At 41.1% G+C, this 17582-nt stretch overlaps 1 long non-coding RNA gene across 3 annotated transcripts in view; it reads left to right on the forward strand.

Annotated features, from left to right (window-relative positions):
• LOC144577019 (uncharacterized) overlaps positions 1–17370 on the forward strand; it is a 45166-nt gene extending 27796 nt beyond the window's left edge. Inside the window, exons 2-4 of one of the 3 annotated variants that reach the window (XR_013520163.1) lie at positions 14833–15021; positions 16503–16683; positions 16992–17370. This is a non-coding gene — a long non-coding RNA (uncharacterized LOC144577019). Of the gene's footprint in view, positions 1–14832; positions 15022–16502 lie in introns of all 3 variants that reach the window. The other 2 variants (XR_013520164.1, XR_013520162.1) reach the window with 2 other exon arrangements.
• Positions 17371–17582: the final 212 nt, after the last annotated feature.

A 17582-nucleotide genomic window follows, 5' to 3' on the forward strand; every position in this document is an offset into this window, starting at 1 on the left:
CTATCCTGACTAATAAAGGAAGGCAGCATAATCTTGCAAGGATCCTACCCAAGAAGCAGACCATGTAGGAGCTAGAGACCTGAGCTAGAAAAATAAAAAGGTGGAGATTGTGGGTAATGGTAAGAAACCAGTTGGATAATGAATTGTTTGAGTCAAGGAAGAGTAGAGGTCCCCAAAAGTTGGAGGGTGGGGGAATATGAGTAATAAGCATCCTTAGAGAGATCACAAGCTCCCCCACACAAGGAAGGTCATTTTATTATTGGTCATGGCAGAGGGCATCTGACAGCCAACTGCAAAAAAAATGGGTTTTCCATGTTTTCCCATATCGCACCTTCCTATCTTAACCTGGAGGGAACCAAGAGCAAGAGAGGAATGGGGGAAATGCAGACCAAAGAAAGTGAAGGAACAGAACAGAACCCTTTCCATTCCATGTCTGGGATCCCAGATCAGGCTCAAGCTGGAGGAAGGAAGAAAGTGTGGACTGGATGTGAGATGGAAGTTTCAACTTAGATTGATCTGATTGTTTTAGTGTATGAAAACAGGACTATTTGCATACCAATACATTAACAAAAATTCACGCATTGTGCTCAAGATATTATCCCCACGTATAATGATTTTAATGCAATGATGGGAGAAAAAGAAAGCTATTTTCTAAATGTACCCTACCAAATGCAACAAATTCAATAAACAAGCTCCAATTCCTTTGGAAAAAAAAAAAAACACAGAACCTTAAATGTAGATAATCCTCAGGGTTTTATCCTAGGCTCTCATCTCACAGGCCACTTTCATATATTTACATGACTGCAAATTTCTGTGGCTATGCCTTCCCAAACCTGTTTTTCAGGCACAGGCCACTGTGCTGTATTCTGGGTTACTGAACTGATACACATAATTGCCTACAGGGTATTGATATTGGATAGCTCATGGGAATTCATACCAGCTGCACTCATTATCATGTACCTGTGGTCTCCTAAACCTGTTCCCCCTCAGGGTTCCCTTTCTCCTTCCATTACCCAAGGTGGAAATGTTAATTTTTTGCCCCTGCATGGCTCCTAATATTCAATCAATCACCAAGTCCTAACTACCCTCCCTTCTAAGTATGTCTCAAATCTGTCCATTTCTCCACATCCCCACTGTGACTGCATTGGCCTGAGTCATCTTCTCTCGTTTGAAGAACTGCAGTGCTCTCCATCTGAACTCTACTTCCAGTCCCACTGAATTCCAATGTATACTTTTCATTGCAACTACCAGTGATCCTTATAAAATGAGCCCTTCATTCAATGAATATGTATTTCATGCCCACTGTGTGCCAGGACCTGTGTTAAGCTTTGGGGATAGGTGTAGAGCACAAAACAGAGTCCTTGTCCTCATGGGGTTTTTATTTATTTATTTATTTATTTATTTATTTATTTATTTATTTAAAGACCCTGTGTTCAGCAATATGAGCAGAAGGTAAATATTGAATGAACAAAATGATTCATAACAGGGGTCGATAAAGGATTTTAAAATCTGTAATTATGTAGTTAAGTATACTTGGAACTTTTCTGTGTATGATGTGTGTGTCTGTGTTACATTAATAGAAATACCTGTATTAAGTTAGTGAGTTTAGAAGAATGTGTTTTGACTAATAAAGACATAGACAAGATATATACATATAAATTGTTTACATTGTACAACCACATGATTGAGATAAACTAAGCCTTTGGGAATTTGACACCTAGAGCGGGGGGTCCCGCTAAGACTCCATTGTACCAGCAACATTCCCAGCTGCCTCTGCTACAGGCTCACATCCCCTTCCCTGCATGGGAATAATGGCACAGGGAGAAGAGCCACATGCAAGTGAAGCCAATTATCATAAGGAAAGGAATGATCTCCAGAACTTTCTAGGGATTCAAGACCTGTTATAGCTCCCACAGATTTGATCACAACTAGTGTAAACACACTAGATGGAGGGTTTTTTGTTTGTTTGTTGTTTTGTTTTGTTTTGAGACAGGGTCTCATTCTGTCACCCAGGCTGGAGTCTAATGGTGCAATCACACTAGTGGTGCAACTTCAAGCTCCTGGGCTCAAGTGATTCTCCCTCCTTAGCCTCCTTAGTAGCTGAAACTAAAGGTGTGTGCCATCACACCTGGCTAATGTATTTTTGCAGAGACAGGGTCTTGCTACGTTGCCCAGGCTGGTCTTGAACTCTTGGCCTCAAGTAATCCTCCCAGTTTGGCCTCCCAAAGTGTTGACATTACAAGCATGAGCCATCACACCTGGCCCAGATCAGATATTTTTAAGTCTATTTTGCCTGGCCACATCACTTCCTGGAAGGAGCCTTGGATTAGGAGACAGAAAAATCTAACTTTCCTGTTTGTTATTAGCTTGGGTTACAAATTGGTAACTTGATTTCTGGTTGCTCTCCTACCATACCAACCCAAGAGGGGATAAGCTTACCCAAGGTATAAAGAAGATACGAGGTTACATTAGTCATAATAGACTGGATTTGCTACAGCAATCAACAATCTACAGATTTCAGAAGCCCAGCACATAAAAGATCATTTCCCATTCATACCAAGGCTGTTGTAGGTTGACAGCGAGGTGCTCTGCTTCCTCTGGTCATTCAAGGACGTACATGTCAGAGGTCTGTCATCTGGAATGTTGCTGGCCACTTTGTCATGGGAAGAGTGAGGGATTGGAGAACCACAGACGGTCTTTCACTGCCTCAGCCAGGAAGTGACACACACCACTTCTGCTTACATTTTATTAGCTAGCTACGTAGCCTAATTAATTAGAAAGGAGCCAGGAAGTGTAGCTTTCCATATGTTCAGGAAGGGAAAGAGAACTGGGTATTGGTGAGCACCAGAAATGCCTACTACCTAAGCCAATCGTCACTTTGTTTAGAGAGCCTTTCCTGACCAACACTCCTCAGTTTCCAGACTAGGTATGACGTTGCTTTGATGTGCTTCCCTAGTCCCTTTACATCTGCTTCTAAATTAGTGTGCATTACTTTACTGCTTGTTAATGTTCTTGTCTTAGTTTATCTCCTCTCTGCCTAAAACACTCTTGCTCATGTACTTCAATTGGCTTTGACTTGCTCTTAGATCTCAGTTCAAATTAATTCCAATAGTCATGAGGAAAAATACAATCTGAACCCATAGTCCCCATAGTTCTTTTCCTAAAAAAATCCTTCAGTAAAGAACTAAGGCTCCTTGTAAGGTATATGATACCAGATCTTAGGTGAGGATAAAGCAAGAAGAGCCTAATACATCTTATTGCTGTCAAACACTAAAGATGTTTTGGAAATGCCTAATTAAGTGTTAAAAATAAGACAGTGCAGCCTAGAGAGAATAGTCACTGGGCAAAAAGTGACAAAGCTGGCATTAAAAATGATCGCAATAATTGGAAAATATTCAGTCTGTTTTTGTTTTTACTTTTTATAGAGACAGGATCTTGCTATGTTGCCCAGGTGGTTCTCAAACTCCTGGGCTCAAGCAATATTCAGTTTGTTAAAGAAACTATGAGTTCATTATAATTTTCAAAAGATAGAAGCTGTATAATTTTTGTACAAAGGTTGTGTAAAATTGTTAAAAGGATGTTTTGAGGTTAATATGTATTGAATGAATGAATGAGTTGTATTTTGGAAAAAATCGTAGTTTAACAAAATTGTATATGAAATACGTAGTTACAACTTGGGAGAATATGTTTGCCCATTGTGTAAAAATACCCATAAAATGAATTTTAGTAGGGCACGGTGGCTCACACCTGTAATCCCAGCACTTTGGGAGGCCAAGGCAGGCGGATTACTTTAGGTCAGGAGTTCGAGACCAGCCTGGCCAACATGGTGAAACCCCCACTCTGCTAAAAAAGTACAAAAATTATCTGGGTGTGGTGACACGTGGCTGTAATCTCAGCTATTTGTGATGCTGAGGCAGGAGAATCACTTGAACTTAGGAGGCAGAGGTTGCAGTGAGCCAAGATTGCACCATTGCACTCCAGCCTGGGCTACAAAGTGAGACTCAGTCTCAAAAAAATAATTTTAAATTTCTATATCAGACATAATAAAAACAGATTTGAACTACAACAGAGAAATTTTTATGATCAAAGAAGAAATTTCGGTCTGTACTCTAGGGTGAGATTATTGATTAATTTTTCTGGGGAGCATTTTGTTCCACCTGGTTTGTGTCTGTACAATTCTGCCTGAAAACGGGAGAAAACAGTGGAACTGAAACTCCTTCAGGGATATGATTCTCTAAGATGGTTATATTGAGGCAGTTACAGATATGCATATACTATGTTAGAATCAATTCAGTGGAAACCTGGGTGAGCTTTGTGAATGAACATTTTGTAGGTAAAATACAATTGCATCAATGTGCGGTTGCATCAAAGATGGTTCTATAATCATAGGCACCTGGGAAACTTTCAACTGTATCTATGGAATTAGCACTAACCTAGTTTACTGAGACTTTCTTGTATGCCCTATCTTGGAATCTTTTTCTGTTAGAAGAGAATTCACCAGCTGAAAAGTATATTAAGAAAAAGATCTGTACTCATGTGAAAACTATTCTGGAACATTACGACTTCAAAGGTTGGGTTTCTCTTACTTGGTGAATAAAAGGAAAATGCTGCCCGTAAATGGACAATTGAGTGCAAAAGCAGAAGGAGTAATGGAATATTACAACAAAAAATGAAACGGAAGAGCTGGCAAGAGAACTGGGATACAGCAAAATGGAGAAATATAAAATTAGCTGAAAAAAGAGGCAATTGTAGGAACACTCCTTTTGAGTGGGCAGCTCAAATGTTAATGATTCTACAATAAATTCATGCTTTAACTAGAGAATCCTAGGAATTTAGATCCAGCAATATATTTGGAAAGGTGTGGGGAAAATTAACTTGAAAACCCACAGCTCAGTTGGCTCAGACGGGATGTGTGAATCTGTGAAAAGAGTTTAATATGTTTTTAAAACTGTCTGCTAAATGATATCAGATAATGTATGCATTGATGATGTGAAGCACCTGTTAGCTTAATTTCAAAAGCAATAATGGTCCAAGGTCAGTAATCTTATTACAAATTCACCATAAGACTCTTATCGGCCGGGCGCGGTGGCTCAAGCCTGTAATCCTAGCACTTTGGGAGGCCGAGGCGGATGGATCACAAGGTCAAGAGATCAAGACCATCCTGGTCAACATGGTGAAACCCTGTCTCTACCAAAAATACAAAAAAATTAGCTGGGCATGGTGGCACGTGCCTGTAATCCCAGCTACTCAGGAGGCTGAGGCAGGAGAATTGCCTGAACCCAGGAGGCGGAGGTTGCGGTGAGCCGAGATCGCGCCATTGCACTCCAGCCTGGGTAACAAGTGCAAAACTCTGTCTCAAAAAAAAAGACTCTTATCAGGACTGACCTAATTGGATATGGTCTTTAAAAGTATGCCTGAATGCCAGATTCCAGTACAGATTCACAAAAACAGCCTGGAAATGTGCTAGGGGTGGAGGACTCAAGGGGTGAAACTAAAGGGTTAAACTGAAGTGGGATTTATCTAAGATGGCAGAAGAATAAAGCAAGAATTAACACATATTGCTATGTTTGGAATTTTTTGTTCTCACCAAATTCAAATATTTGAGACCCAATGCAATAGTATAAAGAGATGAGCCTTGCTGAGGTGGGCGGGTCACCTGAGGTTGGTAGTTCAAGACCAGCCTGACCAACACGGTGAAACCCCATCTCTACTACTAAAAAAAAAAAAAAAAAAGCTGGGTGTGGTGGTGCGTGCCTGTCATCCCAGCTACTAGGGAGGTTGAGGAAGGAGAATCACTTAAACACGGGAGGCGGAGGTTGCGGTGAGCTGAGATTGCGCCATTGCACTCCAGCCTGGGCAACAAGAGCTCCATCTCAAAAAAAAAAAGTGAGGGAGAGATGAGCCTTTAGGAGGTGATTAAGTTATGAGGGCTGTGCCCTCATGAAGGGATTAGTACCCTCATAAAAGAGCTTGAGGGAACTAGCTAGCCCTTTGTTGCCCTTCCACCTTCTGCCATGTGAGGACACAGCAAGAAGGTGCTATCTTAGAAACAGAGCAGTCCTCACCAGACACCGAATTTGCCAGCACCTTGATCTTGGGTTTCTCAGCCTCCAGAACTGTAAGCAATAAATTTCTGTCTTTTATAAATTACCCAGGCTCTGGTATTTTGGTAGAGCCATACAAAAGAACTAAGGCATATATTGAAGTTTGCAGGAGATTCTAAATATCAAAAGATAATTTGTCTTCATTCAAGTCCTCCAAGAAGCAAGACACCAAGAAAGAATGAGATGGGTAGATTTTTGGGGGGAAATGTCTGTGAAGAATAAAGGAGAAAGGGAGCAAGAGTAGGGGACGTATCACAAAATACAAGTTTGACTTGTGCAAAGAGAGAAGAAAGGAAGGAGGATCTTGTTGAAAGAGCCCTGGACTACAGTGTAACCAGGCCAATGGCAAGTATGCCCTAGCATGGAATGTTCATTATAGCAGTCATGCACTGGAGAGCAATGGCCCAGTGCTAGTGTCTTCACTGTTCTCTGTCATTAGCCAGGAGCAGCCTGGGGACAGTGTGGCTTTAGCACAAATGCTGTGCCAGGTTAGAACATGCAGCAGCTAGATGTCGTCAGCCAGCTATGTTCCTCACAGCAGGTTTTTGGAAGGGACATCTTGTTGGCATACCACATGGCTGCTACGACTTAACATGTACACAGATACATGTTCCCACACATGTTCATAGGGCAGTCCTCCATGCTTCCTTTGAGCCTTTCTTTCTGAGAGGAAAGTTCTAACAGGGAGGTTAGCAGCACAAACGACAGCCCTAGAAGCTGCAGCTGATCTCAGAACCGTAACTGGTATTCATTGTCTCCCTCCTCCACTGTTCTTTCTAAATCCCTCTCACAATCACCTCTGCCTTTCCTGGTGGCTTACCTGGTGGTATGACCCAAACTCCCATGCCTGAAGGATCTGATTCCTTGGTCATCACACCTTCTCAGGCTAATATGCCCATTCATGTGTCTATTCATAATTATAACTGGGCAATGCAGCACCAAGAGATGCCCAAGCAGATTGTATTGTGGAAAATGCAGCCCTACTTCCTCCTGCTTCCCTCAGTCTGTTACCCTCACGAAGATTGTCACTTCTCTTTCCTGCTTGTCTCTGGACACAAGGAGTCCAAATTCTCGAGAGCAGCCATAGTTGTAGTTAAGTGGGACCTGTCCCATCCCACTGGCAAGAGTGTGCTTCTTTGGGGATGACAACCTCACTCCCTCTGAGCTCAGAGTTGTGGGTACAGGAAGCAAAATGTTCTCCAGTAGGTCACTGAGAGTGATGATAGGTGGGTCACAGCTGCTTCTACTCTCTGGTTCCTATGCTCATATATTCTTTCACTTGGAGACTCAGTGTCAGATGGAGGTCTCTGATTTAATGGAAATACTGAACCCTGAATAATGTCACCCCAACTGTCTTAGTCTGCTTTGTGTTGCTATAACAGAATACTTGAGCCTGGGTAATTTTTAAAGAAAAGAGGTTTGACTCATGGTTCTAGTGCTGTGAGTTTGAAGCCTGGGCAGCTGCATCTGGTGAGGGCCTTAGATTGCTGCAACTCATGGCAGAAAATGGAAGGGGAGTGGGCATGTTCAAAGAGATCACATGGTAAGAGAGGAAGCAGGAGACAGAAACCAAGGAAGAAAGACTTCTTTAACAGCCCATTCTCAGGAACTAATCCATTCCCTCAAGAGCAAGAACTCACTCACCCTTAAGGGAGGGCATTAATATATTCACAAGCTCTCTGCCCCTATGACCCAAACCCCTTCCACGAGGCCCCACCTCTGTCACGTTAGAGATCCAATTTCAACATGGGTTTTGATGGGGACAAACCATATCCAAATCATAGCACTATCCTTCAGATTATTGCCTGAGTTGGTTCTTCAGCTGGGCTTCAGTGGACTCTTCCAACACTTGATCTGGCTGGCTACTTTGGGATGGTGAAGGATCAGTGGATTCCATGAACAAGAGCTTACTCTTGCACCTTCTTCACTTTAAAGTGGCTTCCCTGGTCAAACGGCATGTTGTGTGGAATTCTGTGCGTGTGAATCATGTATTCTATACACCATTGGGTAATAATGCTGGCTGCAGAAAAGGCAAACCCAGATCTAGTGTATATCACTCTGCGCGTGAACTGCTGGCTCTCCTAGGATAGAAGAGCTCAACAGCACGAAATAGCTATTGGTCTTCTTGAGGAATAGTGCGATATCAGCCTTCTTGTTGGTTTATGTTGCTGATAGACTGCATATTCTGAGGCAGAAGTCGTTAGACTGGCCTAAGTAAAGGATTCGTTTACAGGGCCCATCTTTGCTACCACAGCCATTCAATTCATGTGCTCATTGTTGCAATTCTGGAATGGCCATCGATGATGGCTAGCTCACATCAACTGGCCGAGTCATTTTGACTATTTGGTTTTTCAGTGCCTTTTCCAAGATGGATACTCTCTAGGGGAATTAACATGAAACACAAAATAATCTTCTCGCTTTATGTCGACTCCCTATGTCTATACACATGCTTCTGTGGCAGACTTCCTCATCTCTCATCTTCCAGTGGTAGGAGTGCTTGAACTGCAGCCTGAGCCTTCAGAGCTCTTTTTTGTTCCAATTTCTACCCAAAGCTGGCCACCTTCCATATCACCCAGTTTACAGGCTGAAGCTGTATTAGTTCCAATATTAAGTGTGGACAGGGTTCTTCCAGAACCTAGATAAGTCCAACAGGTGTTGTGTTTCCTCATTCTCAGTAGGAGACAAAAGATGCAGCAACTTGTCTTTTACTTTGGGCCTGGCCCTGGTCACTGAACATTTAAAAGCTTTACTGAAGTGGCAGGTCCCCGGTTCTATAGCGGTCTTATGTACTGCCTTCTAGAGCTCATGTACCTTCCCAAGGCCTCCAACATACAAGACACCTCTTGCTAGTCCTGCCAGATCAGCATTATATCACGGATATATTGGATCAATGTGATGCTACAGACTCTTTAAACTAGATAATGATAGAGGGCAACATGAACATAGTCTGGGGACAACACTGTAAATTAATCTTGTCCACTTCATGCCAATGTGAACTGTTTTGGATCCTCTTTTCTGATTGGAATAGGTAAGAATACAATTGCCAAATCAGTGGCAGCATACTCGAAAACTGAGGCCTGACAGATTTACCATCAACATCATGTCTCACACAGCAACTATGATTGGAGCTACTACTTGGTTGAACATGTAGAAATCTATAGTCATTCTCCAGAACCCATGTGGTTTCTATAGATGTCAGATTGGAGGTTTCAATGAAGTTAACGGAGATGTGATTGGGACCACCCCTTCCTTTAAATCTTTAATGGTGGTTGGATTAGTCAGGGTTCTCCAGAGCAACAAAACCATAAAGGATGTGTGTGTGTGTGTGTGTGTGGAGAGAGAGAGAGATTTTAAGGAATTGGCCCATATGATTGTAGAAGCTTGATAAACCCAAAATCTGATGAGGGGGGTTGGCAGGCTGGAAATCCAGGAAAGAGTCCCAGTTCAAGTCTGAAGGCAGTCTGCTGGCAAGCTAGGAAGAGAAGATGTTGCAGATGAAGTCTGAACAAAGTCTGTTGTCAGAATTTGCTCTTGCTCTGAAGGGGTCAGTTTTTCCTTCCATTAGGGCCTTTAACCAATTGGATGAAGCCCACTCATATTATGGATGGCAATACATTTTACTTATTGTCCACTGATTTAAAATAAATCTCACCTAAAAACATTCTCACAAAAACATCCGGAATAATATTTGACCAAATATCTGTGCACTGTGGCCCAGCCAAGTTGACAAATAAAGTTATTCATCACAGTGGTACTAATGTCTGTCATCATTTCTGGGATGCAACATTATTTTTGATTCACTATCATGGCTCAGGAAAGTGGTTGTTTCAGAGGCTTCTTTTTGGCCTTCGACGGTATGATGGTTCTTACCCCCCAACTAAGGATCTACATGGTAAGCCCCAAATCTAACAGGGGCCCATGATGACACTTTAAGTCTTCAAGTATCAATGTCAGCTCAGGCAGTGTGTCCAAAGCCCTCTGCATGTGTTTATTCTTCTTTTTCCAGTGCATAATCACATAAGTAAATGGGCACAGGTCCCTTTGGGGCAGGACTGTGGAAATCATTACAGTTTATACTTATGGTGTTGCATTGTGGTTCCTTAGGAGCAGCCATCTCTCCATCACTGCATTATGGGTCTGAAAATCATCTCAGATGCAGGAACTGAAGAGCGAATTATGAACTTTTATTGGCACAACCACCTTTGTCCTGCTGCATCTCTGTTCTTGCCTGTTTCTAATGATAGATGGCAAATGGCAATCTCTTTGCCTGCCCTTCTATTTTTCCCCTGGAGATACCAGATTCTGTAAGTCATTTCCACAACTTCTTGTGGGTCATGCCCCTTGACAGCTATTCCAATATTGCTGGCAGTTACAGTCATGGCAGCCCTCTGACTTCTGGCAATTAAGCATTGTTACCTCTGCCTTCTTGCTATTGTCCCTATTGCTATTAATGAACCCAACTCTGTGACAGCTTCAGCTCTGGCCCACATGGACAGCCACCACTAAACTTCTTACTGATGCTAGTGCCCCTCTCACCAATGCATTCTTCATGGCCTTGGAGAATAACTTGTTTTCTGAGCTTTGCCGTGGAACATAACGTGCAATGCTGTGGCTTTCTGGCCTTGCATTATGAATCCACTTCCAGCAACCTTTATATTTTTCTTCCTCTACCATTTGCCATGACAACTCCAATATTTCCAGTTCACTCAGAATAGGCCATCACTGTCTCTAGGCTTCTGAGAGATATTATGCAGTGAGTTTGCCCCATCTTTGGGGGTAGAGATGAGGTTTTTCTTGCAATGATGTTAATTAAACTCCTTGACCCAAGAAAGTGCTCCAGGTTAAACAACCTCTCTGTCTCTCATACTTTGCCATTTTGTTTTATTATTTCTCAGTTTCTCATCCCTCTGCAGGAATCCACAGAACGTTGAAATAACCAGTCAGTAGCACTATTCTTATAAACATCACTCTTTCTATATCTCCCAAGTGCCTAACTATTTACATTAGCAAAGCTGTTTCCCTCCACCAGGATGCATTCCCAAGCAGTATTCATTTCTCACATTCCACTTGGGATCAGATCCTCCTTGCCAGCCAAACATGAGTGAGCAGTCCCCAACTCTAATTTTACTGCCTGCTTTTTCAGGCCATTTTTTTCCAGGTGTGTCAGTTCATAGCCTCTAGCAGACACCAAGCCAAAATAATATGTGAAAACAATGTTTTGGTGAAAACATCTGTGAAAAATTAAGGGGAGAGGAGCAGGAGTAGGTGGGAAGAGATTTCAAACCACAAAGCAGGTGTGATACTTGTGAAATAAAGAGAGAAGCAGAAAAAATGGGGTAGGAAGAGCTCCAGGCTGCAGTGGAGCTCTGAGAAGTCTTGACCAGGTGATTGGGAAGGCCTCTAGTAAAGATTGTCCATTAGAAGAAGCTTGTGTCAGGCTGAAATGGTTCAACAATAGTACCTCACTCTACCCAGGCATTGTCTGAGAGCAGTGTGGGGGAGAGGGAGGGAGGCCTGAGTATGAGTGCTGCAGCTCTGGAGGGGTAGCCACTAGCTGGAGGCTGCTGGCCAACTACAATCAGACAGCATGCTCTTTTTTTTTTTTTTGAGACGGAGTTTCTCTGTTGTTACCAAGGCTGGAGTGCAATGGCACGATCTCAGCTCACCGCAACCTCCGCTTCCTGGGTTCAAGCAATTTTCTTGCCTCAGCCTCCCGAGTAGCTGGGATTACAGGCACGCATCACTATGCCCAGCTAATTTGTATTTTTAGTAGAGATGGGGTTTCACCATGTTGACCAGGATGGTCTCGATCTCTCGACCTCATGATCCACCCGCCTTGGCCTCCCAAAGTGCTGGGATTACAGGCTTGAGCCAGACAGCATGCTCTTGAAGGGTACACCTACACAATCAGGAGTTTAAGTGGCAGGAGCAGTAAGAAATGAAGCCAAGACCAGGAGGCCAGGTGGAAAATGGAATGGGAGCCTGCAAAGGAGCATTGTAGGTAATAAGCAAGGGCATATGCAGATTACACCTTTATTTACATGTGCATGGGTGTGGTGGATGGATTTAGTGTATGAGTGTATGGACAGGTTTAATGTTACAACAGGCATGAATGAATTCATGTGAGTACATGGACAGCCATGAGGAATGTGCATTGATAAGGAAGGAGACAAAAAAAAAATCTCTAAAAAGCAGACACAAGAATAAAGAAGGCATAGCTTTATGGAGCCATTTAATAGTAGGGGAAATCATCCAGTAATCCTCAATATACCCAGAGGACAATCACTCTCTATTATTGGAATCATCACTAAAGGGCAATTCAAGTTGAACGTCATCTATTTTAGGACGTAAATATGTACATCTTAATATATGTTATTTTAAAAGAGTTTCAACAAAATGAGTTTTAATGTCACACGCTTAAATGGTAAGTCCCTCCATTCTATACAAAATGTTTATAATTTAGAAAGACTTATTTCCCTGATAGATAGCTGTGTTATACTTTATTACCTTTCAAACATTCATGCTGCCTACTCCATGGCTTTTTCTATAATTTTATAGCTACCATTCTGCCAGTTTTATAAATTACATTTCTGATAGACAAGTGTACTACTCTCTTAGACTTCCACAATTCAGAAAGCAAGTGCTAAAATAATTTAAACTTTAATGTCCAAAAGTACAATTCTTTTTGTGTCACTTAAATACAATTCAAGATTCCAAGGGAATGTTTGTGGTTTGCATATTTATAATTTTCATAATATGTTCCATAACTGTACAAATAAAAATAAATATAAATCTATATCAGAGTTAAGGCTTAAAATATTTTTAAGGTATGTTTAGATTATGACAAAAGAGTAGTCTTGAGTGACACTCTGAGGCTAAATTTAAACTAAGAAAAGTTATTTGTATTAAGTAGGATCATTAGTTGTAAGTACTCAGAGGCACTACGTTTTATGGCATAAAGTTAGATATGAGGCCATGACTGCAGTTAAATTTTGAGCAGTAGAAATTTCATTCCTCTGTTATCATCAGTACCACCGATACATCTTCCTCATCATTGTTACTATTACTATATACTTATTATAAGTAATAATATTTATACTGCTATTACTACTGCTGCTGTAATCACATCCATGCTTTCCCATTCCCCTTGGTGGCTTTAAATCTGAATGCTTTAAGAAAAGTGGAGAATGTGGGGATAGACCTGGATTTGAGTACTAAATTTGCCTCATACTTGTCGTATGACTTTAGGCAGTTTTCTTAACTTGATTATGTCAGGTGCCTTATTTATAATGTGGGGATAATAACACCCACTCCAAACAGTAGTTGTGAGAATTAAACATGTGTAAATCACCTATGAAGACTACAAATTTTAATTTCCTGCTAAAATCTCCCCACTATCAGAGGGTGATTCCTTCTACTTCTGGAGAAAATTAGAAGGTGTAAAGTTTATTCCACTATTTTTTTAAATAGATCACTCTCCCCTACTCTCTCCACTTCTAGAAACAGGCCTGTTTATTGATGTTGCTCTCATTCAAAGGCGTCAGGAGCTTCCTAACTGCCAAATCCAGTTATAGTCATGCGCTGCCTAATGATGCTTCAGTCAACAATGAACCACGTGTAGGATGGTGGTCCCGTAAGATTATAATGGAGCTGAAAAATTCCTACCACCTAGTGCTGTCCTAGCTGTCATACGGTCATAACACAATGCATTACATGTGTGTTTGTGGTGATGCTGGTGTAAATAAACATACTCCTCAACAAGAGCCACAGGCAGGTCTTTCAGGAGGCATTCCAGAAGAAGGCATTGCTGTCGCAGAAGATGACAACTCTACACGTGTTATTGCCCTGAAGATCTTCCAATGGGACAAGATGTGGAGGCAGAAGACAGCAATGCTGATGATCCTGCACCTGAGGAGGCCTAGGCTGTTGTGTGTGTTTGTGTTTTAAAAAACACTTAAGAAGTAGAATAAATAAGTAAATTTTAAATAGAAAAAAGCTTAAGAATAAGGACACAAATAATATTTTCATACAGCTGTATAATGTGTTTGTTTTAAGCTACAAAAGAGTAAAAAAGTTAAAATTTTTTAAAGTTTATAAAGTAAAATAGCTACGGTAAGCTTAGTTTATTATCAAAGAAATAAAATTTAAAAAATAAATTTAGTGTAGCCCAAGTGTACAGTCGTTATAAAGTCTACAGTGTACAGTCACATACCAGGTCTTCCCATTCACTCACCTCCCTTCACTCACTCACCCAGAGCTTCCAGTCTCGCAAGTTCCATTCATGGCAAGTATCCTATACAGGGGTACCATTTTCTTATCCTTTATATCATATACTTGCTGTATTTTTTCTGTGTTTAGATGCACAAATACTTACCATTGTGTTATCATAGCTTACAGTATTCAGTGTACAAGTTTGTAGCCTAGGAGCAATAGGCCATGCCATGTAGCTTAGCTGTGGAGTAGGCTGCACCATCCAGGTTTGTTTAAGTACATTTTGTGGTGTCTGCATAGCAATGAAATTGCCTGATGATGCATTTCTCAGAACATATCTCCCTCATGAAGATATGCATGACTGCATCTCCTTTATAGTCCTCATTCTATTTGTCCTCTCTGCTGCATGGATGTATTAGCCACTCTCCTTGAAATCTTTTGCTTCCTTGGCTTCTTGAAGCCACTCTTTCTTTGTTCATTTCCTTTTTTCCCCTTTAATTTTGGCTTTTTAATATAGTAGGTATGACACGGAATGCAAGGTCAGTAGCAGAAAGCAGTGAATGGTAAGTTGGTTCTGCTGGTGATCCAAGAAGGAAGTCAAAGACATTCAAGGTAAATACTGTGAAGACACAGAAGCAAGGAGGTGAGGTGCCAGAAGCTATTGTGGAAAACTGGGGTCAAGGATTAGGAGCGGAACACCACTAAGGTAAGAGGAGACAGGAATACAGGGAACAATACCTAACGTAACCCAGCTAGTTTTGCCTGACATATTTTTCGTTTTTACCTGGCTCTCATTTTGCGGGCTGGGCACACAAATAGTACAAGCAGAATCTTAGCAGAAGTGCTAAATACTTTCCACTTTCTTTCCCTTTTGTCCTGTAACTTGGTCCCTATAGTCCTATTTCCTGGACTTATCTTTCAATCTAAAGGACTTGTCTTCCAGCCTCATTTTTAAACTACCAGGTTCTCCTACAGTTTCTAAACTATCTTCTGGGTCTGTGGTTTTGTGTTTTGTTTTGGTGAGACAGGGTCATCTCACTTTGTCACCCAGGCTGGAATGCAGTGGTGTGATCATGGCTTACTGCAGCCTCAACCTCCCAGGTTCAATCCTCCTGCCTCAGCTTCCCTAGTAGCTGGAACTATATGTATAGGCCACCATGCCTGGCTAATCTTTTGGGTCTTTTAAATCTATATGCCCTGCAGTATTTGAAGCTCAGATGCCTTAATCAAGTTTGGAAACATTACTTCCGAAAATGGCTACCTCTTTCAGTTCAGCATCACCACCCGTGCAATCTTTTATATAAGAAAGCATAATATATCATTTTATTTGCTGACATCCAATACATCACCAAGAGTTTTTTTTTTTTTTTTAATTTTTGTAGAGATAGAGTCTCCCTTTGCTGCCTACATCTGGCCTCAAGCAATCCTTCCACCTTGGCATTCCAAAGTGCTGGGATTAATTACAGGCATGAGCCACTGTATCTGGCCTAAGGTTTTTAAAAATATTTATTATAATTACTAATATTTCAACATGACTGTCTTTTCTGTATCCCTTGAGCTAAGCACTCTGCTATCCCTTTCTATACAGTACCTCATCTTGGCTGGGAGCGATGGCTCACACCTGTAATCCTAGCACTTTGGGAGACTGAGACAGGCAGATGGCTTGAGCTCAGGAGTTTGAGGCCAGCCTAGGTAACATGGTAAAACCCCATCTCTACAAAAAATCAGCTGGGCATAGTGGCACATGTGTGTAATCCCAGCTACTTGGGGGGCTGAAGCAGGAGGATCGCTTGAGCCCAGGAGGTCAAGGATGCAGCGAGCTGTGATAGCGCTAATGCACTCCAGCCTGAGTGACAAAGTGACAAAAATAAATAGATAGATAGATAGTACCTAATCTAATTTTCATAACAGCCTTTAATGATTAGCCTTATAGGTTTTGTAATCAATCATCTCTGTTTTAGGGATAAAGAGTCTAAGGCTCAGCATATTTAAAATAGTCTTTCATGCTTTAAATACTAGGTTGGTGCACAAGTGATTGTGGTTTTTGCCGTTTAAAATAATGGTAAAAACCGCAATCACTTGTGCATCAACCTAATGGTTGTTCTAGTTATGCAAAATGGAATTCAGGTGGTTTGACTCTAGATTCTGCTCTCTTGCCACCATATTCTGCTGTTTCTTTGCTCTCAGAAAAGTCTCAGATCCAGCTCCTCTGGCTTCAGTTACATAATGATACCTGTGCTCCAAAAGCAGATGGATTTGCATTGGAACCCTAGGGCTCCTGTCTGCTGTGTGACTTTGAACAAGGCTCCTGACCTTCTCTGCCTTTGATTCCTCATTGGTAAATAGGTACATACTAGCGACATCACAGGTTGGTTATGAAATCACATCACAGGTTTTAAATGAAATAATATAAAGAAAAAGGGAATGAATAAAAGCGTAGCTTAACCTACATAAAGCTCTATATACTTAATTGTTGTTACTCTTATTATTCTATGCCCGTATAAGCCCTCAAGTGTTTTCAATGTGTTTTAAAAGATTTCTAACTGGTCTCCCTAAGACCCAATAAATTCATTGTCTTGATTGTCAGAATTGTATTTTAAAAAGCTAAATCTGATCATGTCACTTCCCTGCCCCAAAGCCTCTAATGTTCTTGTTCTCTATGTGACTGCCTTTTAGGCCATACTGACGTATCGACTTAAAATGGAATCAACTTCTTAAAACTGAAACGACATCTTCTACCTTTCTCGTTCATTTCCTGCTACTCTCCCAGAAGAAGTATAGTCTTCATAAACACCAAACCTATTCTTTCACAGACCTACCAGTCCCTTTGAGGCCGTTGGGCCTCCTTCTGTTTTCTGTTTCAGTACTTGCCCCATTTCATCTAGAAAATTCCTACTTGTCCTTAAGACCTAGGGATGGCTTCCTCTAAGTCAAAATCGAATGCTATGAAGAGTACTTTATTCACAGCATTTGTGACATGGAATTTACAATTACTGAATTGCAATTACTTTCCCCAGGGAACAGTCCATTTGTGAATAAAAATCAATCAATCTGGTGTGGTGTTGTTCAGTGTCTAGTACATTATAGACATTCAATAAATACTGCTAAATGAATAATGTGCATTATTTACAGTTTACAATGTTTTTTTCACATATTTAACTTATTTTCATCATATTATCCTAACATATAAGCATAAGATAGTTTGATACAAGAAGCTATTATTATTAAACTGAGACTTAGATAACATTTCTAGCATTTTCCCCAATT

The sequence above is a fragment of the Callithrix jacchus genome, chromosome 7 (assembly GCF_049354715.1).
Source record: "Callithrix jacchus isolate 240 chromosome 7, calJac240_pri, whole genome shotgun sequence".
Classification (NCBI taxonomy): Eukaryota; Metazoa; Chordata; class Mammalia; order Primates; family Cebidae; genus Callithrix; species Callithrix jacchus.